The 8,256-nt window shown below is 40.5% G+C and overlaps 1 non-coding gene across 1 annotated transcript; it reads left to right on the top strand.

Annotated features, from left to right (window-relative positions):
• The first annotated feature begins 7,636 nt into the window (after nucleotides 1-7,636).
• On the top strand, nucleotides 7,637-7,739 carry LOC131918918 (U6 spliceosomal RNA). The gene has a single exon (XR_009381137.1). It is a non-coding gene; the product is annotated as a U6 spliceosomal RNA (small nuclear RNA).
• The last annotated feature ends 517 nt before the right edge of the window (nucleotides 7,740-8,256 follow it).

Here is an 8,256-nt window from a genome sequence, read left to right as displayed (position 1 = left end):
TATCCAGTCTAAGCTAAAAATAGTGTGGCCTGCCTGGGAAGGACAGAGGCTGGGCCAGCTGGGGTAAACTGTTTACAGTAATTCTGGGCCATGAAGCAGTCAGGTTGAGTGGGGTGGGGTGGGGTTGGTGCTACGAGATATTGTTTGCCCCTTGCTGTGGGATACATGATTATAGTATTGTGAAATATTCCGTCTCACCTGAGAGATTTTCTGAAGTGTAAATGATTAAACACATAGTTATTAAAACCCTACTCCCACACTGGATTTCAGGCACCTTGAAGCCAAGTTCTGTGTTTCTAATTTGTGTCTCTGACGCCTCGAAGAATATTCCCTATGTAGTAAACATACCATAAATTTGGACAACTGGAAATGATTAGAAAATTAAGAAATAAAGTTCTTGTCTTCCTCAGTCTCTCCATTCTCTTGCTTCACACTTTCTGCTCTCTGTACTTTCTGAGGGGAGTTCTGGGATGCTAAGGGTTTCTGTGGAAGTAAAGGACTACTTGAAATCCAACACTAGAAATATGTTCCCTATTTGTTTATAAACGGATCACCAAAGGATTGCTCTTATTATGCATGTTTACAATGTGATCACTTAGGAATCTCAGGCAGGAGACTGGGACTTGGGATCTGGGAGCCAGCTTAGACTATGTAGTGTGTTAGGGGACAGCTTGAGCTACGTAATGATACCCTGTTTCAATAAATAAAATAATAAATAAATAAATAAATGAACCATGTGTGGTGGTGCATGCCTTCAATCTAAATAAATAAAAATAAATGAATAAATAAGCAAACAAACCATGTGTGGTGGTGCATGCCTTTAATCTAAATAAATAAAAATAAATGAATAAAAAAGCCAACAAACCATGTGTGGTGGTACATGCCTTTAATCTAAATAAATAAATGAATGAATAAACAAGCAAACAAAGCATGTGTGGTGGTGCATGCCTTCAATCTAAATAAATAAAAATAAATGAATAAACAAGCCAACAAACCATGTGTGGTGGTGCATGCCTTTAATCTTGGAACTCAGGAGGGAGAGGCAAGTAGATCTCTGAGTCTGAGGCCACCCTGGTCTATCAAGCAAGTTGCAGGACAGCCAGGGCCACACAGAGAAACCTTACCTCAAAAAATCAAATAAATGAATAAATAAATAATAAAGAACAAAAGAACGATCCCTCTTACTTCACTTATAATAGCCCTGAATATCAGATGTGTGAAATGATTTTCCAGTATTATCTTAAGTATCTCCCTGTATAGTCTATCATCTATGTCTATCTATCTATCTATCTATCTATCTATCTATCTATCTATCTATCTATCTATCATCTATCTGTCTATCTATCTATCATCTATCTGTCTATCTATCTATCTATCCGTCATCTATCTATCATCTATCATTTATCTATCTATCTATCTATCTATCTATCATCTATCTGTCTATTTATATGTCTGTCTATCTATCTATCTATGGAGGCACACAAATGCTCGCACATCAGGTTGAAGACTAAGATCCCCTTGATCAAGACAGTTGCCAGTGCTGTAACAGCCTACAGGACAAAGAATACTGAGGCTCAGTCTCAACATGCTCCTCATTTCTCAATTCTGTCTTTACTTCCACATTTTTAGACTTTGGTCTCTTCCTTTGTAAAATGGAAAGGGGAGGCTACAGCAACCATTTCCAGCTAGGGAGTCTTGAAATTTAAACAGCGTTAGACAAACTACACTACGTATTTAGAAAGCCTAATAGAAATTACACATCCCCAATGCTGCAGTGTGGGCCAGCCCAAAATGTACTTATCTATTTTTGTTTCTAGGAAGAAACAACATGGATGTGGAATGATTGGTTGAAGTGGCTTCTGGTGGTAGGATAACTTCTGACTCTGAGGCCTGGAGAAAAGGACAATTGGGTCATTTATTCTTATCAGAGCAACCAAATACCTCAAGGAAGCAGAAAGGTTCACTCTGACTCTTGGCTTCAGAAAGCACCACCCATCATGGCAGGGAAGACAAGGTCTCAGGGCTTGGGAATGTGAAGGGTCTTTTGTGGGCAGCTCAACCCAAAAGCAGAGTGCTCGGGCCAGAACCAGAATTCCATATAATTTTGAAAGGCCAGCTTCCAGTGACAGTTTTGTTAACAACACCCCATGGGCCAAAGGTTCCAAAGTCTGTCCAAATAGCAGTATCGGCTGGGGACCAAGTATTACAAAACACAAGCCCACAAGAGAGATCTCAGAATCAAACCCTAACACTTTGAAATGGTTTTTAGGCACAATGTCGCTTGATCTGTAAGGTTCTGCAGAGCCAAGACAACTAACATGTGAACCTGCTGTCTATCACTGGGACTCTCACTAGAAATCATACCGAAAAGGGGAGGCACCAAGGTACTCAAGCCTATCAGAGAGACCCTTTATTCCATCCGTTATAACCTAGACTCCAATCAAACCTCTCTGCTTCACTGAGAAAAACTTCCTTCGTGGCTAGAATATGCCCATATATTATCTAGCCTCATTACCACTTAGGGGTTCTCGGCATTGTTGACCTGAAGTAGAAACCATTTTTGTATAAACATCCATTGCCCCTTAGAGAGTATCTTCCAAAATTGACCAACACCATGGAAAACAATTAACTAACAATGCAGGTGGGCATGGCTACATGTCAGGTTTCTGTAAACGATATGCAATTATATTTAAGTTGTTCTGTTTTTATAGCTGCCATGGCGACCTCATGAGTATTCTAATTGCAAACATTTACCAAGCCACCTAGTTTTATAAAACTAGTTTATCCCTCCTATAAAGACTGACTGGAAGTAAAACAATTGAAATACGTCGTGTTTCCAGGCAGGTGAGTCATGAGCATGAGTAAATTGACAGGTTGTCATGTTTAAGGCTGCATGTGGTAGTTATGGGTTAAAAACTTAAAAAAAAAAAAAAGTATGGATGATTTCCTTCGTCCTCTGAGCCCTGGACAACATTGTCCTGGGTATGCAGTAAACCTTTAATAGATGTTTGATAGAGAGGATTCCAACCATCCTCTTAAACCATCCAGCATTATCTTCAAATACACGATGAGCACTTATGCTGATGGGCTTTAGAGGCCCTTCAAGCTTTAAGAGTCCACAATTAGGAGACAATTGTCTACAGCGCTCATTTGTATGTCACCCGTCACTTGTTTGTCCATTACACTTCCTTGTTCGAGGATTTTGAACATGTGGAGTGGAAGATGGTACAGCCACTATAAAAAAAATATAGCAGTTCCTCAAAAAAAAAAATTAAATAGATTTGGGCATGGGAATACACTTCTGTCATCTCAGCACCTAGAGGCTGAGGCAGGAGGATCACAAGCTGGAGACCAGCCTGGGATACATAGTGAGACACTGTCTTTAAAAGAAAAAAAAAATTACCACATAATCCTAAAAGTCCACTTTGGGGTATATATTCAAAATCAGTATTAGGAATTCAGAGACTTTCAAGTCTAGCACTGTGTTGCTCACAATAGTAGAAAGGTAGAAACAATCCAAGTGACAACTGGCAGACGACGTGGTCTGAATGATTTTGTTACACCCCAAATTCATATACTGAGTCTAGCCATCGATATGATGGAGGATACCAGTAGATAGGATCATTGTAAGATTAGTGGCCTTGAAAACAATGAAGAGGGGGAGAGGGGGAGGAGGGAGAGATGGAAGGATGGAGGGGGGCGAGAAAGAGAGAGAGAGAGAGAGAGAGAGAGAGAGAGAGAGAGAGAGAGAACTTGCCATGCAGTCATGATGACCTAAATTCCATCCTCAGAACCCATACAAAGGTCAAAGGAGAGAACCAAGATTGACCTGTGATCTCCATGTGTTCTGTGCCATGTGCTCTCCTCCCAACATACATATACATTAATTGATAGGGGGGGAGGGAGTGAAGGAGAGAGAGAGAGAGAGAGAGAGAGAGAGAGAGAGAGAGAGAGAGAGAGAGAGAGAGCTCATTCTATCATGAGAACCCAGTAAGCTGGTTCACCCGTTTGTGAACCAAAAAGTGAGCCTTTACCACCGGCCAGATCTGCTGGATCTTGATCACGGACTCCAGAAGAATGAGAAGTAATAATGTTGTTTATGAACTACCCTGTTATAAAGTTTTTGCTATGGTAGACTGTGACAGGCAGTGACCAGATAAATGAATGTAATAAGTATGTAATAGTGGGATGCTATTTAGACTTAAGGTAAAGGATATTTTTCAATGGATGAACTTTGAAGTTGTTATACTAAGTTAAATAAAACAGCCAGGAAAGAATAAATACTGCGTGTGTGTTCACTCATATGAAGTACCTAGGGTCACTGGGGACTGGAACAACTGGGAGGAAGTGGGAATGGGGAGTTAGATTGCTTAATGGGTGTGAAGTTTCTGTTTGATAAGATGCAAAAGTACTGGAAACATTTGAACAGTGGTGGTGGTACAACAGGGCAAATGTACATGTCACAAAACTGTACACTTAAAAAGGGTTAAATGGCAAATTTTATAGAATGTATGATTTATTGCAGTAAGAAATTGGATTCTTAATGAGATTGTTGGTATAGGAAATATATTTATTTCATTCATAGGTACAAAGAAAAAAACCCATGCAAACTAAAACTTCGGGTAGCTGATATAATGTAAATATAGGAGAATATACATTCCTGCCCCCCTTTGCTTTATGGAAAGGCAACACTAAGAGAACAAGGCTTAAGTTGGAGACCTGAGATCGAACCTAAGTCCTGTGCTTGTGTGATGGAGAGAATCTGACATCTCCAGGTCGACTCTCAGCTATTGATCATATGTCATGATGGCCCTTGCCTTGTCTAAGTGGCTGGGGAGATGCTGGATAGACACCTCCTCTGCAGGCTCACACAGGTCATAATCAGTTGGCTCCTTTACAGCTCCGTCTTGACAATCTCATCTCGAAAGGCTATGTGGTTACCTAAATGGCAGGTGTAGTTAACTGTGAGTCCTCAGTCGGTAGAGGCTGTGTGCTTCCTAGGTTGGCTTAATCACTAGCCTCAGTTCACGTAGAAAAGAGAAACTTCTAGGTCCCATTCTCTCTTAGCCTCCTTCACAATCACTCAGAAATGAGGATTCTCCTTTGCTCAGTTTTACTTATAGTAAGAAATTATTACCCCAACTCATATCATTGCCCCTTAAAATATTTCCTTGGGAATTTCAATAGCTGCAAAATGGCAAAAGCTCAAGATTATTGGAAATTAATGTCAATTAAAAGGAAATAAAAACTGTGTATTGCTCTTAAATGCACCCAGTAGATTCTAAAAGCAATAGCCATTGGATACTATTATTGTATTAGTTAACTATTGCCGTGTGACACATTTTTCCTTAATCTTAACAGTTGGAAACAATCATGTACTGTCTCACTGTGTCTCTGGATTAAAAACCCACTCTGTCACAAGGGGGCCTCAAGAGGCAGGGCTCTGTTCTCATCTGCAGGCTTGACAAGACTGCCTCAGCTCACACACGCCATTGTTGGCTGGATTCAGTTCCTTGCTGGCTAAATGGCCAGAGACATCCCTCAGTTGCTCACCACATAAGGCTTTGCACATGGCAACTCACAACATGGCAAATGGCTTTTCCTGGAGGGAGGGAGAGAAGGAGGGAGGGAGAGAGGGAGGGAGGGAGGGAAGGAGAGAGAATGAGCAGAAGGACATTAAAGGATTTCTATAACCTCATTGTGGAAGCCTTGTCCATTCTTTGCTGTATCCTCTATAAGCAAGCGATTATGTCAACCCAACCCACACTCTTCATGGGGGTGATGGGATTTATGCAAATAAAAATCCCTGGAAGGAGAGATCATTGCACTGTCTCTGAGCAGCTGCACATCAAAGGCTTAGAGATACCTACTTAACAGTTTGTATAAGTATTTGAATTTAACTTTTAGAAAATAGTATCATTTCTTGTTCTCTTTAGACTCATAATTCCATTCTTTTATTCTCAGACTTTTTTTTGCTAATACTTAAACTTTTCTATATCTATACTCAAAAGTATTTTACTAACTTCCTTATGCTATACCATTATGCATATATTATGTATGTAAACTGAAATTTCAATTATGTGGGAGCCCACAACTGACTCAGTCTCCCAGTTTGAATCTGAAGTCTATTCTGAGTCAATAGAGTTCAGGCTTATTTGCTCCAAGGCTATGAGAAAGTTCTGATTAGCCCGTAGAGCCTCCTTGAAGGGCTGTGAGAAAGTCCTGATTAGCCCACAAGAAGAAACACAATATCTAGCTAGATGCAGGCTGCTGATGCCAACCAGAGGTACATTGAGATAGAAAATGAAACTGTCTGCTCCTTGACGCAAGGCAGGATAGATAGTAGTTGAATGCCTGTGCTGTGCATTGTTCTACCTCTGTCCTTCAAGACTGTATATAAGCTGGCTGTGAAATAAACTTGGGGCTGTCCAGCATTGACCGGCAGACCTCTCGACTCTTTTCTATCTTCTTCATTGTCTCTTCAATCCGCACGCCTCTACCCAGCAACCCAGCTGACTGTCGACAGGCTCCGACACAATTAAAACATTTTTCTCTGACCTATGGCTTTTGTGAGTATTTTCTAAATTTAATTATCATTTATTTATTGTTAGCACCAGTAAAAAGTAATAATATTATGACCATATAGTATTATATTAATCAAATCTACACAGAAATTAAATAAAATCCAATAAATAATTATTAAATACAAAAAGCAACATGCCATTTCACTTAAGCAAAGGGGATGCTTGTTTTTCTTTTTATCTTTTCTTAAGGCCACAAGTTATAAACAGAAAATGAAGAATTTGCTAATGCCATTTGTTAAGTGTCTTGTTTTCAAGGGAATGTGCAGCGTATTCCCGTTAAACCAATCCAAACTTAAAAGGCATGTGGAAGGAATTATAAACAAGCAGAGAAATAATTGATGAATGATAAAGGACCCAACTAAAAATTAATGTGGATTTAGAATATTCAATAAACATCTGGGGGAAAATAATGAAAGTATTTCCTTTGCAAAGTTTGAATAATTGTTCATTAAAATAGAATACACCGACTTAGCCCCTTAAAGAGCTCTTAAAGTCTTCCTTCCATGCTAGCCGCAGCACACAGAGCACAAATGAGAAGATTGGCCGTGAGACAAACATCCCAGAGTTCTTTCTCAAAAGTGTTTGTCAGGAAGCATGGGAATGACCATGACAATAGGAACCACATTATTTTCAAGGCCCTTCTCTACTACTGCATGGGCTGGCTCAAGGCAGAAGGGACTCCAATTGAGAAGTGCAAACACTTAAGAGATGAGGCAGGCAGAATTGTACTCACACACATGATAAAAATATAATTACTGTATTTGGTTACAAATAGCCGTAATGGTGTGATAAGGCTGTCAAAACTCATTGGTGGGGGCTCGAGAGATAGCTCAGCACTTAAGAGCATGTACTTCTCTTGCAGAGGACCTAGATAGGTACCCAGCATCCATAATGGGCAACTCACATCTGCCTGTAACTTGAGCTCCATGGGATCTGATGCCCTCTTCTGGCCTCCACAGGCATCTACACTTACATTCACATACCCAGACACAGAAAGGCATGTATACATATTTAGAAAATAAAACATAAATCTTTTAAAAAGTCATTTGCGTGCTCGCTTCTGCAGCATATACTAAAATTGGAACAATACAGAGAAGACTAGCATGGCCCGTGCACAAGGAGGACACACAAATTCATGTAGTGTTCCATATTTAAGAAAAAAAAAGTCATTTGCAGCGTAAACATGAAGTGCTGTTGTCGTTCAAGTGTTCCGCTGACTCTCCTCCAATCCTGTTCATGCTGGGTAGTAGGCCTAGAGACCACAGCAGTCTCTCCTGTGTGCTTTAAGACTTGAGAACTTAGGAAATGTTGATAGTGTCACAAAGGCTAAAGGAAAAGTGGGCGGGAGTAATGTTATGGGAATTCATCTCGAAACGTTAGGGCTGGCAGTTGCCTCCAAGCTACAAGGAGCAGCCACGAGCCTCTGCAGTGGCCATCTATTTCTTCTGCTCACACCTCTGACTTTTCTCTTGGGGTTGCCACCTACTCTGTGGACCCATAAGTACACAAGCCTGGGCTTAAGACCAAGGCTCAGTTTCATGTAGCGGATATGGTTCCCCCATCTATGCATGGCCATGCAACACTAGTTAGGGTCACCCCTTTTGCGGGGGGAGGCAGCTCTTACTGTTGTCCACTTTGAAGAGGAGCTGGCCACAGAAAATGTTCTTGAGAT

Source organism: Peromyscus eremicus, chromosome 8b (assembly GCF_949786415.1).
Source record: "Peromyscus eremicus chromosome 8b, PerEre_H2_v1, whole genome shotgun sequence".
In the NCBI taxonomy this organism is placed as follows: domain Eukaryota; kingdom Metazoa; phylum Chordata; class Mammalia; order Rodentia; family Cricetidae; genus Peromyscus; species Peromyscus eremicus.
The sequence above is the reverse complement of the archived record's forward strand: the minus strand, read 5'-3'. Positions and strand labels throughout refer to the sequence as shown.